The sequence below is a fragment of the Ambystoma mexicanum genome, chromosome 3p (genome assembly GCF_040938575.1).
Source record: "Ambystoma mexicanum isolate Mex_15411 chromosome 3p, UKY_AmexF1_1, whole genome shotgun sequence".
NCBI classification, from domain to species: domain Eukaryota; kingdom Metazoa; phylum Chordata; class Amphibia; order Caudata; family Ambystomatidae; genus Ambystoma; species Ambystoma mexicanum.
Window position 1 is genome coordinate 218,586,379 of NC_090925.1, and position 17,822 is coordinate 218,604,200.

The window sequence follows — 17,822 nt, forward strand, 5'->3', positions numbered from 1 at the left end:
GCCTGATTGGGACTAACTGTACCTTTAAAATTGCCCCACCTTCACCCACAGCAAAATACAGTTATTTTTTTAAAAAAGGGCATCCTCACCTTCGGCAACTCCTACTAAAGATTTCAGGATTTTTGCTGGTGCCACTGCTGCTGGGTACTTTGCTGTCCTAGATGGGATGATAGAGCCAATTTGTGTTCCTGCAATTGAAAATAAATACAATAAAAAAAAATTATAGACCGACCAGATTGACCTTATCAATATTTGCGCACTACACTTTCCTAGTCAGCGCACATCCTCCCCAGCACATAAAAGGGACGTAGGATGCAGAGTCCTTCCAGGAAATCTCCAAAGTTCCCTATAGGGCAGTGCACCCAGAGCACATACCCGAAAACGTGACTCATACTCGGTCACAGAGAAAAAGAAAAAGAATTATAGCGAGAGCAAGAAAAACAGAGCCTCTGCTTGTTACATTTTCCCTTTCTATTCCCATCCTAGAATATTTGAGAAGTTCAGTCTGCTGGTATTCCAATCATTCATCTACATATCGTACATAGATTCTGACACGGTAGTGTTTAACCCACTGAGCTAACTTTCGGAAACATCGAGTAACAGCCATTTAGCTTTTACTGCAGTTTGGTGACAGCGCTGCAGTAGCAGCAGACTCTGCTGCGGCTGCCATACCAGATACGAGGCCCCCTGGCTTCTCTGCAGTATATGGTGCCCCATGCAGGCGAAGGCGTGGCACTCACGGCAGGAAGATATACATGAATTCCACTTTAAATCACTTCTACGGCAGTGGTGCACTCAAAGTACTGTTGAATGCAGTGATTTTTAGTACATCAAGGGATGCATAGACTCGCTCTAGAACAGATGGCTACCAGGGTAGCTCAGCAGGTTGACCGACCGTTGCTGAGATGTTACATATGCAAAACATGTTGTAATCGAATGACTTTTTGCAATTCCTTATAAAAAAAGGAAGTGCTATAAAATATGTTTGGCCAGGGGATGGTTTGGGCTGGGCAATGCGTTGGATGGGTTGCTTAGATTGAGGGCGGGGGTGGGGGTATGTCTGCCTCTGCCCCTGTACTGAAAATCTAAAGTTGCCACCCACGAACCCACTTTAATTTCCTAATAACTGCTGTCAGCACAACCGAAGCATTTATTTGTGATTAACCAGTTTGACAAACTGTGATGCTGGAAATGCATTGGAGGGACAGGGCCTCCATGTCCTTGTCCTGTACTCCTTTTATCATGTGTGTTGTGTGTGGCAGCTCCATGCTGAATTTGACAGGTGCTCTGAGTATCCTCCATATTGGGATACCGAGGCCCTATCATAGGAATCAGTGGATTCCTGATAGGGGACAAGATGGCCCCTGTGGCCTCATGGTTTCTATTACCTGTTACCTTGTTTTAACAAAGTCCTGGAAAGCCCTGACTCTGTCCCTTCCCCTGACTGACTGTTGGGTGTAAATTCCATATGGTATTGTGAGGAAGTCCAGGCCAGACTGGCTGTAGTCTTCTCAATGACTGTATGTTGTGGTGGTACCCTTGGGGTGGGACCTGGGTGAATGAAGTGTGTGACCAATATACATTTCATGTTTCTAGTGGGTGACACAAATAATGAGACAGCCCTGCCCGAAAATGGTATGAATGCAGTGTGGTGTGCTAAAAGGCTGGGTGCTTGTCCCAATCCACATTCCTTGTTGTGAGTTTCTGAATGGAAGAGAATGGCCTAAATGCACTATGAGCCTGATTGGCTGCCTGCCTGCATGAATGCCCTTCTGAATGATTGGCTGCCCGAGCTTGGCTCAGCAGGATGACAGAGAGAACAGTATATCTGGGGAGCTCTCACTTACTAGAATTGTTCAGAAGCTGAAGTCCAAACTGGATGCTTACCTTGAAGCCCAGCTGGAAGAAGGTGGCTCTGCTGCCGCTTTCCTTCGATGTAATCCAAAAGCTGTTGTGTTTCCAAGAGAGAACCTGGTTAGGAGACCTCTTCCCGAGCTACGAGGGACCATCGAAGACACCACGGCTCCCTGTAAGGCAGTTCTCAAAAGGCTGCCGACCGGAGACTGGGACAGCCGAGGAATCCTGAAGTAAAGCACCAGGACGTCAAGACCGTCGAAGACCATCGCTATCGGTCGAGGTTTGGAGGACCACTGGAACCTCGTTGACCAGAGCCGCAACGCTCCATTGCCTAAGACACTTTGAAATCAAGGACTTCCTTGCCATCACCGTTGACCGCTTTGTCCCGCTGGAGAAAGTCGAGGTCGCCGACGAACCTAGGAGAATCCGCCAGTGGGTTTCCCGCCAACCGAAGTCCACAAAGACGCTGACTAATATCTGAAAGCCAGCCGTGGTCGAGTCCCAATCGTTGACGCCAACGCTGACAACCCGACGCCCTTGCTGGGCCTACGTTCTTCATCGACTCTGCTTTGCGGCAACAAACTCTCATCACCGAGGTGCACCGCATGCCTCGTCTTCGCAGGATGTCCACGACTGATCGTCGACAAACACTGCAAAAGCTGAAGCTGCCTTCTCAACGACATTGTTCACCTTTTCTTCAAGGAATCTCAACGACCCGTGGCTCCTGCCTTAAAGGGAGTTCACTCAAGAGGGATCCGTTGACGACCCGTCTAAGAACTCTGCTAAACCAGGTACATTGGGGTAGTAGAACATTTTTAGAAGGAAACAAGACTATTTTAAACATTAATGGACTGGGCTTGTGATACACTTTATTTACAGGTTGCCCAGGTGGGGGGAACCTGTGTCTTAGTAGCTAAAGTACTATTCTGCCATTTGTCTAAACCTAACTTGTCTTACTCCATATGTCTATTGTTGATTCACTTTACTATTTGATTTGTATGCCACTGAAACTGTCAGCAGTTGGTGCATTTTAATGGAGTCAGGAGTTAACTGTGGTACCACATAGACATTGTATATATTTACCATACTAGTATTGCCAAAGCAAAAAGTGTGTTATTGATTGTGTATATATTCTGAATCTTATTTATATAAAGACCTGTGTTATAACTAACATAGTGTGTGAACATTCCTTTGTTGGGGGATTGGGGATTACACTGTACTTAGGAAGCGGCCTGCATCACCTCCAGAGAGCTTAAGCCTTGATTGCTCATCCAACGTTACCATATAGAGAATTTCGGCTGGAGTTCTCTGTGCTTCTACTCTGCCATATAGAGGGCAAGAGTACAGATACCCCCCTCCAGTCTTTACACAAACATAGAACATATGTATAAATATAACCTGCTGTGATAAAACACAAAGCAAGGGGCACACAAATTACGTATTGGTGTTGTGTTCCGACCAAAAATATATATATATATAAAATAAATACATTTCAAAGAAAACTAGTGAATGCAAGTTTCAGCAGCAGTTTTGGGTTTGGAAATGACTTTTTTCCTATGAACGTGTAAAATGCACATTTAGACAACAATAATGTGCCCAGCATGTAGGATGTGTTCTTTCAACAGTGATGCTCCCCCTCCCCATCCTAGTGATGTTCATGGCCCATTGATTCCTGCGTTGTCCGTTTCAGCACAGAAGAAAATGGGATGAGCAAAGAGAGCCAGGAAAAGCGTGAGTGATGGCTAGGGAAAGGGGCACAATGAAGATTAGGTCACCAAGCTCCCAGCAACCCTCGGCAAAGCTCGGGGCTTGGTAAATCCTGCTCAGAGTTGAGGCAGGCCGGGTTCGGAGATCCGGCCATACATCGATGATGGATCTCGGACCCGGGAAGAGCCAGCCCAGGCAGCAGAGGGGTGACGAGTCAGCCAAAGCAGGGGGGCCGGTTTTGTATGATATCCGGCTCCCCCATGGCAGATTGCTAGAACCCAGCAATGCCGTGGGGAGCCGGATATCATACAACACCGGCAATGCGTGCTTCGGTCCCTGTTCGCCTCCTCTCTCCTGTGGCCCTCAAGGTGGGGTTACAGAGGGAGAGGGGCACAGGAGGACCGGCATTGCGGTGATCCGGTCCCCTTGCTCGCCGCCTCTCCCCACGCGGCCGCCTTTGTGGGCCCCCAGCGGGAAAGGGGAGGGGAAAAGGCCTGAAACACTCAGTGGTGTGGGGGATGGCGGGAGCCGAGAAACAGCATCTTTTTTAATGTTTTTATTTATTATTGAATATAGTTGAAATTACAACAACTTTTTCAATTTATACATAATGAAATCCAATTTTTCAAAATATGAGCAATGAAACAGACATTATTATACATTTACAGATAGACATCTTCCAAGTAGAACATGTTTACAAGAAGATTGACAAATTCATTTTCATTCCATATTCAAGGCTTTTAAAAAGTTAATGGTGGCAATCCATATGCTTATACATTCAGTTGCAGCTAGAGCAACCCATCTGCTACTTGGATCCATTTGTGCAAAATACGCAAAATGATTAGCAAAATGAGTGCTTCTTAAACTCGAAAGGGCCGGACAATCCAGTAATAAGTGTTGCAAAGTTTCAACAATAGCTGCGTTTTGACAAAACCTACACCAATTGAGGTCTGAAGAAATTTGCTTTCTTCTTGATTTAACCTCCCGAGTAGGCCAAATGTTGAATCGCAACCGTAAGATGTCAGATCTAATAGCAGCGGAAGGAGCCAAACACAAGTAGGAAGCGATGTCTCTATAGCGTTTAGGTCCAAATATTACAGTGTCAAAATCTTTGTAAGTTAAGCACTTTACTCTAGTATCAATCCAGTCCATCATATAAACTTTCTTCTTTGCTCGCTCCGGGTGAAATGTGAGTAGATCAAGCGATATATCAGCATTCACCATAATGGAGAGAGCATTTGTGGACCAATGTTTTGGAAATACTTCTGATGAGTCAAGTAAGTAACTAGAAATGGAAGATAGTGTAGAGTTGTCTCGTGTGGAAAGCAAGCATTTACCTAGTAAGGCGCATAATCGCCAATTATATAGGGCAGATAATGAGATTAAGCCCAATTCATAGCGCATCATCACCCCGGGAATACACTGTGGTAGATGTAATGTGGCGCGCCAGAATTTAGCTTCTAATAAATTGAGAAAACCTGAGGGAATAATTTGCGTTTCTAAACCATAAAGAATAGTTGGGACAACATTTTGATTCCAATATATAATGCCAGCTTTAATTGAAAATGTGCCATATTTGGAAACAATTATTCGTGTTTGACAGATCGCTATGGTTAACTTCTGTTTGATCTTATTCAGCTGCGACTCTGATGTAGGGCAACCGTCAAAAATAAGGCCCAAATAAACATAATTTGGAACTATCTTTATGGGAATTCCCTCAATTTGCCATTCTAACAAATGTTTGCGTAGACCTTTAGGGACAAACGTGACAATCTGTGTTTTGGCAGTATTTACTACTAATCCATTTTCTTTGAAGTAGCAGCAGAGTGCTGACAAAAGATTGCGTAAGCCACTAGGTGTTTTTGACACTAAAACAAGATCATCCGCATACCATAATGCATTAATTTTGACACCGTTCAATTTAGGTGCATCAGCCATTATTTTACCAAAAATCCAGCGTACATCATTAATAAAAAAGTTAAACAGGGCTGACGCTAAACTGCACCCCTGTTTCAACCCTCTATACGTAAGAACTGGGGATGATAAAAGGCCGTCAGTATTTAATCTTACAAAAACCTTAGTTTTTGAATGGAGAGCAAAAATGATGTCAATAAGAGTAGAGGGACACTCCGCCTTGATTAACTTATCAATGAGTTTTGGTCTTGATACTGAATCAAAGGCGGAGTGGAGATCCACAAACGCAAAATATGTGGGCTGTCTCTTATTCAGTGCTTGTTGTCTAATGGCATTTAAAGTGAGTAAGTTAACACCAGTACCCAAGCCAGCCACAAAACCAGTTTGTCAGCTGCAGATGACCAGAGATTAAAGTCTCTTAATACTAACTTAGTGAACATTTTTCCTGGAGCGTCCAATAACGCTATTGGACGATAACTTTTGGCGTCCATGCGATCACCCTTTTTGTAAATCGGGATAATCACGGACGAACGCCATGAGTCTGGTATATTTTTAGTTTGCAAAATGTGATGAAATGCATTTCTCAGAATTAGCGCCCATTCATTTATATTTTGTTTAAACATCCAGTTTGTAAGCCCGTCAAGGCCTGCTGCTCTTGACGCGGACGATGTTTTGATAAAAGATTGAATAATGTTTTTTGTGGAATGCAAATCCCAACATTTTGACAGGGCTGCTATTATAATTGTAACAGCTCATCTTGGGATCATCATATAGTGTGGAAAAGTGTGTAACCCACACAGATTCAGATACACCATTAAGTTGAAGGTAGACTTGGGGTGCTCTGCTACATTTATTCAGCAGCTCCCAGACCAGGGCAGAGTTTTTATTACGACACGCTCGTAGAAATTTCTCACTATCTAGTTGATATAATGCAGCCTTTCTTGACTGTACCCAATTTCGATATCTTGATCTGGCAGTTCTGACCGCTTTAATCTGGTCATTTAGTGGTAATTTCCGAAGTTTTCTGATCTCTCTTCTGTAAGCTTTCTTTCTCTCACAGAGAGCAAGATCAAACCCATGAACGTGACTCCTAGGTGGCCTGTTATGGGCAGGATGAAGATTCGCAAAGGTGCTTAATACATCTATATAGGATTCGGCCCTTTGAGAACTTTGACTATTTAGAATAGCTCCATTCAATGCCAGTAGTTTGTTAATAGACCACTTAAATCGATTTTTGCCATTATTGACTGATAAGATCTGTTTGTAACAAAGTGCAGTTTTTGAACGGTTTGTCAATTTGACTGACCAAAATAACGCTAGGAGATGGTGATCACTAGCTGTTTGTTTTACAACAACAAATTTGTTGGTGTTCATAAAAATGCTGTTGGACATAAAGATATAATCGATTGTAGATTTTGAAGTGCCTCGCTCCCAGGTTTTCATTGAGGGGATGTCACCTGTGATCGCACCATTTGCAATTTTTAAATCAAGATCTTCCATAAAGGACATCCATCTTACTCCGTCACGATTTTTACTCCTTGTATTAGACTCAACGCAAGAGAAGTTTAGATCACCCATTACTAGAATTCCAGAAATGTTGCATTGAGCAGAGATCAGTTCAAAGAGAGATGAAAGAGCAGTATAAAAACTATCATCAGTGATGCCCATGGGATTTCGATACAGATTAATGAGAGCGTATATCTGAGAGTTGAAGGAGATCTTAACCAATTGCATACATTTGTTTGGTGCTTGCCAGGGAGAGATTTTGTAGCCCTTACTCACTTTCACCGCAACTAACAAACCAGCTGTAGGTCTACCTTTGCCACAGTGTTCTGCTGGAAGAAGAATAAGCTCATGGTCATCCCATGTAGGGGGCTTTAGTAACCATGTTTCTTGTAATGCTACTATATCATATGTGTTCAACTGGTTATTTAATGTCCATTGCAAGTGAGAAGAGCCTCGGGTGTTCCAGCAAGCAAGTGAAATGTCAGTGAGGGGAAAATTTATTCGTGGTTATGAACAAGAATTAGCAGAGACCAAAGAATCTGGAAGTGATTCATTAGTACAAAAATTGCAGACACATAAGGGTTGAGGAGTGGTACCAGCAAGGGGTACATTGGCATCAATCTCCTTGGAAGGCTGCCGTGCTGGATCTTGTGCTAGTAGGAAACCAAGATTGAATAGGTCCATTCTAGCATTCCATAAAGTATTGCGGACAATTCCAGATTTTATCCACAATCTAACTATGGAAAGATTCTTGTCACAGAGAAACTCTATTTGATCCAGATCAGTGGAAGAAATAGCATCCAGACCCTCAATATCTCCAAAAATATTAAGGACACTAGCACGACATAAGTCGTATTTAGGGAAGGGCCTGTCTCGACACTTCAAAATTAGGGTATGGAACAAATTGAATTTCTTTGACAAGGCAGCACTAGCCTCATTTATATGAGATTTGGTGCCAGCTTTAACAGTTTCTGAATTCTTTATGGTATTTTGTTTCATGATATCTTGTTTAGATGGTTTGGGATTTAAACAAATATCAGGTCTATTGTTAAAAAGAAGGAACCTCACTTACACTACTGTTGTGTGGCTTATGTATATGAGAAGGCTGGGCGTTACTATTTGAAGCTTCAGGCAAAACCTCTGAGGTTCTTTTTAGTAAATAAGAATCTACCGCTGCTCTTAATGAGCTTAGACGATCATCACCGCCTATTGTAGGGGCGACTGTATGCACTAGCTTGACCGCACCTGTTGAAATTGCCTCACAATGTGCGGTCAGGGTTGTCTGTACAGCAGGCGATAATTGTCTTGTTCGTATGTTGTCAGATTTTTATATTAACAAGTTTACCAACTCATTCAAAGGATCATAATCAAGAGCAGAGGTTAGAACCTCCTTTAAAACAACTTGTGGGGGAGAAGGATTGCATGATATAGCTTTATTCAATGGAGGCACAGTGTCTGTAACGACCATATCATTTTTTGTAATTTCATCACAAATATCTATAGTGGTAGCAGGGGTACAAATGGGAACTTTGGAGTTTCCTACCGAGGGATTCATTTGAGACTGTTTTTTTGTACCAACCTTAGTTGACACAGCTTTTGATTTTCTATTATTCACAGCTGTGCGACTATTTTTTTGTGGCTTTTTCTTAGAGCTACCACGAGAATTAGAATTAACAGCAGGTTGATCAGCAGTCTTCACAGGGGAGTCTACATTAATCCAGGACTCATTATTTTTTTCGACCATAACTTCTTCAACACACTCAATTGGCCGGATAATTTTTGAAAATGCTGGTAACACTGAATTAGTGGTTAAAGGGACCTTGCTTGAAGCTTCTAAAGTCAGAAGACGTTGCATGATGGGAACACTAGAATTTTCGATCAAGCCCTGCTGAGGTAATACTTATGTTTCAAGGAGAGTGATTCTTTGCTCCAGGTTTTCTAGAGAGAGTCTTTTATTAGATTTAAATGTATTATCTCTCATCCAATCACTAATATGGTCTAGCTTGTTCGTTTGAATGACTATTTTCTGGTCCAGTGATTCAAAGAGCTTAAATAGGCTAAATATAGTGGTGTTAATAGCCCCCGGGGTGATTTCTATAAGAGCAGGATTAACTAAGGATGAAATAGTTTGTTTTTTCCTATCAGTAGTTAGACATCGACGTGGTGTAGGTTGTAGAAAAGAAACCTCATCATCCTGTCTTGTCGAGTCCATAGAACATGGTTGTGCATAATCAGTCATGACTGAGGCCCTCGAACTTTCTAAGTCCCTGCACTCCGGGGGAACAGGGCATGGGGGTAAAGGAGACGTAATTGGGCTAACTTGCCCCACGTCTTCAATAATTACTGATGCCACCAAGCCGTTCATAATAGGTGTATCCCGTGCTGAAGTGCAGCTTTCATTTGATAAGTCTCCAATCTCTTGTATAGATTCTTCTAAAACTGTAGCAAATGCTTGAACGGATTTCAGGCTGTGAGTAGCAAAGACAACGGAGCCAGATCATACCCTAATGCATCACAAACCTCAGCTGACACCAGTAAACCTAAGGCCTGATGTATGCAGCCCTACCATGTGAATGAAGGTGTGTCCCAACCATAACACAACCATCTGCAAGTGTATTGAACCAATTCAGACCACAATGACTTCAACAAAATGCACCTACATGCACGTCACCAAACACCATCAACTGAAAGGCCTGTTCCCGATACCTGCGCACGAAGGAGGGACATGACCCCCCTGCATACATTGGTTGATGGCATGCACAACAGTCCATAAGAGCCATGAGCATATTCCTGTCGCATAGTGTGAATCAATTAGTGCATGTCAAAGTGGTCCGAAGTAACAGTTGGATGCAAGCCATGGCGGCACGTCAAGTTTTGAGTTTGACGTCATGACTGACACATACATTCTCGCATCCCCTGAAGAGGTGGCTACTTACACCAGTCCGGAACCCACAGAACCAGCACGAGGAGGACTTCAACCGTGCACATACACGTACCCGTGTGGTGATTGAGCAGGCATTTGGCCTATTGAAGGCACGGTTTTGCTGCCCCAGCAGGTCTGGTGGGGCACTCCTGTTCCGCCATGAGAAGGTGGCAAAGATCGTCATGGCATGTGTCATGCCACACAATATGTGCGTCAGACGAAATGTGGCCCTGCCCCCTGACGCTGAACTGCAACCACCTGACGATGAGGAATAGGAGGGTGTGGATGGGGCAGCACCTCATGGAGGCCGCGATGCACAGGAGGGGCATGAAATGCGTCAAAATATCATTGACCAATGCTTCTAGCACACACGGCTGGTGTGTGTAACATGGAGACAGCACTTGGGGCACTGTGTGTGTCTGGGACATGCACACTGTGGACTGTACACCAATAAAGCACACATACGAAATGAGCAATGTCCACACATTTGATTTGTGCAAAAGGAAAAAGTGTATTATGAATGTGAATAGGTTTGACACACCCAATCCCCCCTCCCCCTCCCTCCTGAACTCCCCAACACACCCAATCCCCCCTCCCCCCTGAACTCCCCAACACACCCAATCCCCCCTCCCCCTTCCCCCCTGAACTCCCTGCAAAGGTGTGACGGTGCCCGTGATGAAGTGGGTAATGTTCCATTTGTCCACTGGGCGGCCACTATTGGCAGGCGGCTCTCCCGGCCCCTGGGGCCCACCTGCCTGTATTCCGCAGGTTCCTGACTGACCTGCGGACGGGGCTGGTTGCGGCAGAACTTGCAGCGGAGGAGGTACTGGGCTGCTCGGTATGCCGCGTGTCCCTTATTGTCTGTACAAGCTCACTGAGCACATTCCCCCCCGCGGCTAGTTTGCAATTTTGGCTGCTGTGGTTGGTCTTTGGGTCCAGCAGAGGTGGAGGGTTGGTGGGCTCTTGCCTCTGGCCTGGCCTTCTTGGCAGGTGTGGTGCCACTCTTGTCCCTGCCGGTGTCCGATTGGGAGCCTGTGGTGGAGCAGAGGAGGGAAAGTGTTATTGATGGGTCAGCGAACATTGAGCAGGCATTATGATGACTGCCATGAATTTGATGGATAGATGGTGCACTTTGTAGGCTGTGACATACAGGTTGTCTCCCTTTTGGGTGGGTTGAACATGCAGGAATGTGGGTGCCTGCTGTGGAGTGTGCATGCTGCATGTGTGCAGGGTGTAGGTCTTCTGCTGATGTGTTGCGTTAACCCTATAGGGCAACATTGTGATGTACATGTAAGTGGAATTCAGGGGGTTTCGCATGGCTAAATTAGAGGCACCTACCTGTGTCTCCTGATGTCGGGGCTCCTCTCTCCATTCCACCGACCCCCTCGATGCTCTCCATGCCGATCGTCGAGGCACATATCTCCTCCCATGGCTGCATCTTAATTGGGGAGTCTGCTCCTCCGCCAGTTGCCATGGCCATGTTGCGGTTGGCCGACAGTATGCTCCTTACTCGGAGCCGGAGGTCATCCCGCCTTTTGGGGCACTGTTTTGAGGTGCGTGCGGTGGTTCCTACAGCGCTGACCTGTTGTGCTACGAGTTCCCATATGGCCTTTTTGCGGGCTATGGCTGGTCTTGTCATTTCTGCGGAGAAGACGATGTCCGCCTTTTCCTGTAGCGTTTCAGCCAACATTGTTAGTTCCTCCCTGCTGAAGCGGTCCTGCCGCTGCCGATCGCAGGCTTGTTTAACAACTTTTGGCATTGTGGGGATGCGTGGATGTGGCTGTAGCTTTCTGCAAGGTCTCGGGGTCAGATGTGCAGTGGTAGTGGAGGATTACAATGGATTGTGTTTTTAAAGATGGCCGCCATGCTCTTTCCCGTTCTGCCGCGATGACGCTACTTCTGGTTCCGCTTACTGGCGGTCACCGCTAATTACGGTGACCGCTAATTACGGTCAGTGCTAAGATCGGTGGCCGAGATGGCGGTAGTGCCCCTTACGCGGCATGCGATGCCGGTAGGTGCCGTTTTGGGGGCATTTACGCCATGGCACTGTTTACATTACCGCCATGGTGCAATGCTCGTGCCCGATGGGTCGTAATGTGCCGCTTTTTACGGCTTCGACCCAGCACGGAAACGTTAATTACGCCATGGCGGTAATGTACGTTACTTACCGCCAGGGTCGTAATGAGGGCCATCATAATTGAAGTACTCCAGCAATATAGAAATCTTTGTAGAAATATCAAAAATAGTACAGATGTTGCGTTATTTTCACCCCATCTTGATGCCTACAAATACCAGAATGGAATTCCACAAAAAGATATAAAATGGCATGTAGGCTGTCTTTCAAGACTTAATCATAAAAAAAGATAATGCTCCGATTACTTACCGTTAATCTTCATTACTCCTAGTCCTACTCTTCCTTGTCATCGTACTTACCTCTTGAGGCCCCTGCCTTCGACACAGGACTTTCTTCTAGTTCTTCTTTCTGTATAACTCCTCCCGTTTACCAACAACCCTCAGTTTTATTATGACCAAGCAGGACCATGGGATCCGCCCCACAGGGCGGGAGAGGAAGGTTGTCAGTCCTGTCATGATGAAGAGTAGGACTAGGAGTAATGAAGTAATCAGAGCATTACCTCCACATCCACTCTTCCTTGTCCCAGTACTTACCTCTAGAGGTATACCAGAGCAGCAACGGGGAGAGGTCCCAATGAGATACAGAGATAAAGCACGACTTTATTGACTCCAATAATCACATTCCAACAGAGAAAACACCAACCCCAAAAGAACCATTCCCGGATGTAAGGTGCTCTGATCTTCCCTGGTGGCAGCCTGCAAATCTCCTGTAGAGAAACCCCCAGTCCTGAGCATCCGCCCAGGAAGCAGCCATACCCCCGGTAGAACGACCCTAAACGTGGTCAGGCACAGGCAGGCCAGAATCCACTGGCTAAAGGAAACCACAGAGGCCTTCCAGCAGGGCCAAAAGTAACCAAGAGATTATCAGACCACCGGAACGGGGCAGTCCAAGCTAAATATTCCAGAACTTGTCCGCCGCACATCAATGGAATGCCAAGCCACCTCATCCGGCATCTGCGAATCTAGAAAAAACGCAGGGAGAACCAGATCCTGAGACGTGTAAAACCGAGACAAAACTTTAGGATCACATCGCAAAACCACAGAGTCCGACACAAACCTCAAAAAGTCGGGGGTGGGGGATTGTTATATACAACAGTGCCCCGACCTCCCCCAGCTTATGGGCAGACGTGAGAGAAATCAGGAAAGCAGTCTTCAGAGTAAGGTGCTTGATATCAATTTCAGACAGGGGTTCAAAGGGATGCCTCTGAAGGAACCTCAAGACTAGGAGGGAGATCTCAAAGGGTAAGGCCCTTACAGGCACATGGACAGGAAGCAGAGAGACCCCGAAGAAACTTCCCCACCAAGACCTCCCCCTCCTGGTGGCCATCAGAGTCCAAGAGGATTTTAATGGAGGCCCATTGGGAGCGAAGTGTGGAGATCGCCAGGCCCTTGTCAAAACCCTCCTGGAGAAACTGGAGAACAGCCGACAGACCAGATTGCAGAGGAGGGGGGGGGGATCCCAGACCGCCCACACTAAATCCAAAAGTGGCCCCAGTGCCTGTCATATGCCTTCAGAGTATAAGGCCTTCAAGCATTAAGGATAGACTCGACCACATGACCCGAAACACCCTGGGAGACTAACCGAGCCTGTGCAATAGCCAAACTGCCCATTGAATCTGCCTGACCCCCGATCCCCAGCCCCGCCTGCAGGGGACAAGGCCACCTTGGAATCAACCAAGGCTCCTGGGACTGAAATTCGATTAGGGAGGGAAACCAGCTCCGACAAGGCCAAAATGGAGTAACCAACAGTAATGTTGCCCTGTTTTCCCTGATGCGCTAAACCACCAGGTGAAGAAGGGGGAGAAGAGGGAATGCATAAAGGAGACCTCAAGGCCACTCTATATTCAGGGCAACCACCCCAAGCCCCTACGGTTGGAAACAGGGAGCAGAAGAGAGGAACCTTCTCAGAGGCCGGTTCCGGGCCAGAACGAGGCACCCAAACCTGATGCAGATCTCTGCAAACACCCTGTGCGACAGAACCAGTTCCGAAGAGGAGGGGAATCGGCAGCTGAGCCAATCCGCCCGAGTATTGTCCACTCGCCTGACGTGAGAGGCCACCAGGGATATCAGGTATGACTCCCAGGAACCTATCTGAGCTGCCAGTGCATTCAAGGAGCGGCTGGACCCCCCATGGTAGATGACATAGGCCAAAGCTGTGGTATTGTCGGTCCCGACCACCACTTTCTGGCCTTCCAGAAAGATCCCGAAGGACAACAGGACCCGGAGAATGGCACACAACTCCTTCCAATTGGACTAGCGAGGAACCTATTCCCAACTCCAAACGTGGCGCTCCAACCCTGCCCGCTGGCGTCTGTAAGAATAGTCTTCGTGGGTTGGATCAGGGACACCCCCCCGGAGATTTGGAACCTGCAACCACCATTTTAAGTCGGCCCTCAGAGCATGTGACTCTGGGATATGGGCATTGTAAGCCTCAGAAGCCGGGAGCCAGTGGGTCAGCAGATAAGAGACCAGAAGACACACATGAAGACAAGTCCAAGGGACCACAAAATCACAAGAGGCCATGGGACTCATTACAAGCTTGCTGGTACCGTTGTTACCGGACAGGTAAACTAAAAGTTCTGCTCGTGGGTGCCTTCCTGCCCGCCAGGTCTCACCTGGTGGGCGTACCGGCACCCGCGAGCAGACCTCGACGGATGCACCGGCACCATTCATGAATGATGGCGGTGAATCCGGCCTCCCGATATCCCATTGAGTCCAATGGGACTCAAATGTGAATGGGGAGTAATAAATACCGGCACCCGGCAATGGACAATTACTGGTTCTGCCGGAGCTGGAATGCCCCGGGAATTGCCCATTGCCAGTAAATTCATGACTCCGGCGGCAGTTGTGCCGGTATTTACCAGCATAGCTACCGCCAGACTCATAATGAGGCCCCATATGTCCCTGAAGCATGAGCAATAGGCGAGCTGTGACTCCCTGCTGCATGAGAAACCTGCCAAGGACAGACAGCAGGCGCTGGACCCTTTCCAGGGACAGAAAAACCCTCACTATTCTGGTGCAAATCTGCGCTCCGATGAATACCAGATCCTGAGGGCTCCAGTTGAGACTTCTGCCAGTTCACCAGAAACACAAGGTCTCGTAAGGCCTGGCAAACCAGCTGGAGATGTGCCAGGACAGTTCACCGGAGGGCTGCCTTAACCAACCAGTCGTCCAGCTAGGGAAAATTCTGAATGCCCTTCAGGTGGAGATGTGTCACCAGTTTGGTGAATACCCTGGGGGCTGATAGAACTGAAAATGCAGAGCCCCCACAGCAAACCGGAAGAACTTCATCTGGCAGGGGGAGGGAGATACGTGGCAATATGCATCCTGGAGATCCAGGGATGCCAGCCAGTCCTCTATGCGCAACATCGGGATAATATTCTGCAAAGTCTCCATCTTTAACTGTTCCTTCGGGACGAACCAGTTCAGAGCCTTGAGATCCAAAATGAGGTGAAATTTCCCCAACGGTTTGGGGACCAGAAACACACTCAAGTAAAATCCCAGACCCAGCTGTTGAAGAGGAACCGGCATGATAGCTGCCTTCTGCATACATTCAGAAAGGGCCGTTGACATAGCCAATCTCTTGGGCAGAGAATGGGGAACAGCAATCCGTACCATGAAACCTTGGACAGGGGTAGACAGGAAATCCACACGATAACCCTCTCAGACAGTGTCCAGAGCCCAAGAATCCGAGCACCACCTGTCCCTTATTGGAAAAAACTGCAGGAGACGTCCGCCCACCGGCCCGCTCAAACCGTCAGGACTTCTGAGCCGGCCCTTGAGGAGAAGAACGCGGAGGACCAGGGCCCCCTCTGGCTCTACGAAAAATGGCAGGGAGGAAGAACTAGTGTACGACTGTCCGGCCCTTGCACCCGAAGAGGACTTCTTGAATGTCAAGGAAGACTTCCGTTGTAACTTATCAGCGGGTTTGTCAGCCCAATGTTATGCACTTTATCTTCAAGTAAATCACCAAACAGTTTGAACCATCAAAAGGAAACTTAAGGGCAGCCACCTTCTGCAAACCCTCAGTCTTCCAATCTTGCAGGTGAACATGCCTCTGGGCCGATACTCCTGCACCCATAGCCATTGCCGAGCCCCGCACCCCATCAAACGCCAAATCAGACAAGAGTTCAACCTGCTGCTGCATGTCAGCCAGGAGTGGGGCACAGTCAGATCCACCTTCCACGGCATTCAGCAACTTCTTAAAACCACCAAGCACTGTCTCTGCAGTGTAGGAGACGTAGACAATCGCGCTGAGGACCAGATGTGCACCAGCATGAACCTTCTTCAGGATGGAATTCACCTCATGGTCCGCCTGTTCTCGGACAGCCGCCTCTTCAGCCGACACAGTGGAACAACCCACCAGACTAGCGAGGATATCCTCAACTTCAACAGCATCCGAGAGCAACTTCTCACTCCCGTTCAATGGGTAGAGTTTGGCCATAAAGCGGGGCATGGCAATCTTCTCCAGATCACGCCACTCTCGAAGGAGTTTAGTACGGATGTCAGAGACCAACAGCAACCCCATCCTCGGGGTATGCCTATGCTGTCTTATTGTGGGGTCAGTCCCACCCTCCTGCACCAAGGGCTCCGAAAAGCCCATACTGTCCCAAACTTGAGTTAGCACTTCCCCCACCTCTTCCCTGTCCAGATATTTCCCTTCCGCATAAGCCGACGAAGACCAGGAACTGGCTGAGGAGACCTCCACCTAAGAAGAGGATGATGATGATGAAGTTAACAAACGCTGGCGCTTGTGCCGATGCGTGTGTCCATGAATTGGAAGGAATACATTTTAAATACCTTCCCTGGTCAAGGAAAAACATCTCGACTTTTTCCCTTTTCTTGAAAGACTATGCCCAGAGGAAGAGGACAGCGCAAGGTGCCTGAGCTTTCCGGTGCGTTCTCCCCATAGTGCAGCCAGGAGATATAACAGCACCAAACTGGAGAATAGAACACACCCCTAGCCGTGTACTCTTTATACACGGTCCAAGAGAACCACCACCTATAGGGGCGAACAACCACTCAATCCCCCAGGCAATCGGCAGCCACAGCAGCGCCCATCCAATGCACTTGAAAGAAAGAAAAAAAAGACAGCGCCAACCTACCTCCAAAAGCCATACAATCTGCCTCAAAGACTGCCCCAGGCGCACGACCACGAGGCAGTGTCAGGTCAGAGCTGAATCCAGAGCGAGCACAGGACCCCGACCCACAATAAAGGGTGTAGCCCCTTAACTCCTTGCCCAGGCCTGAACAATCCAGGGCGGTGATGCCTCCATCGCTGGCCACGATGCCCCGCATATGACCGGGAGAGGCTCCATGATAAAATAGGATCCCAAGCCCCGCAGGGGAAACCTTCGGGTTAAACCGACGCCCCGACACTCAGCCCAGTAACATGGCTAGCACACGGAGCTCGCCGGTGCCCCGCACCCAGAACAGAAAACCTGCCAGAGGCAGGAAAAATTTAACTGAGGATTCTCGGTAAAGGGGAGGAGTTAGAAATAGAAGGTCCTGTGTCGGAGGCAGGGGCCTCAAGAGGAAGGTACTGTGACAAGGAAGAGTGGACGTGGAGGTAATGTGAAATGGTAACCTTTTGCATTGTTTTATATGATGCGAATGAAAAGTGATACCCCCCCCAAAAAAAAATGCATTTAGCACACCAAATGCGGACATATGAATACTACTGAGATAGTGCACAACTCTTTTCTGTCTACAACTAGTTTTTCTATATGTGCTTTCAGAATAAAATGAGCCTTTCCAAGCCCTTGTCCACAACAAAGGTTCT

The 17,822-nt window shown here is 47.3% G+C and overlaps 1 protein-coding gene across 3 annotated transcripts in view; it reads right to left on the minus strand.

The window, feature by feature from the left end:
- Window positions 1-17,822, minus strand: part of LOC138580278 (uncharacterized) — an 83,825-nt gene that overhangs the window by 65,279 nt on the left and 724 nt on the right. For all 3 annotated transcript variants that reach the window (XR_011304223.1, XM_069650691.1, XM_069650690.1), the window contains exon 2: window positions 90-188. The gene's annotated coding sequence lies outside the window, so the exon portion shown is untranslated. The remainder of the gene's footprint in view (window positions 1-89; window positions 189-17,822) is intronic.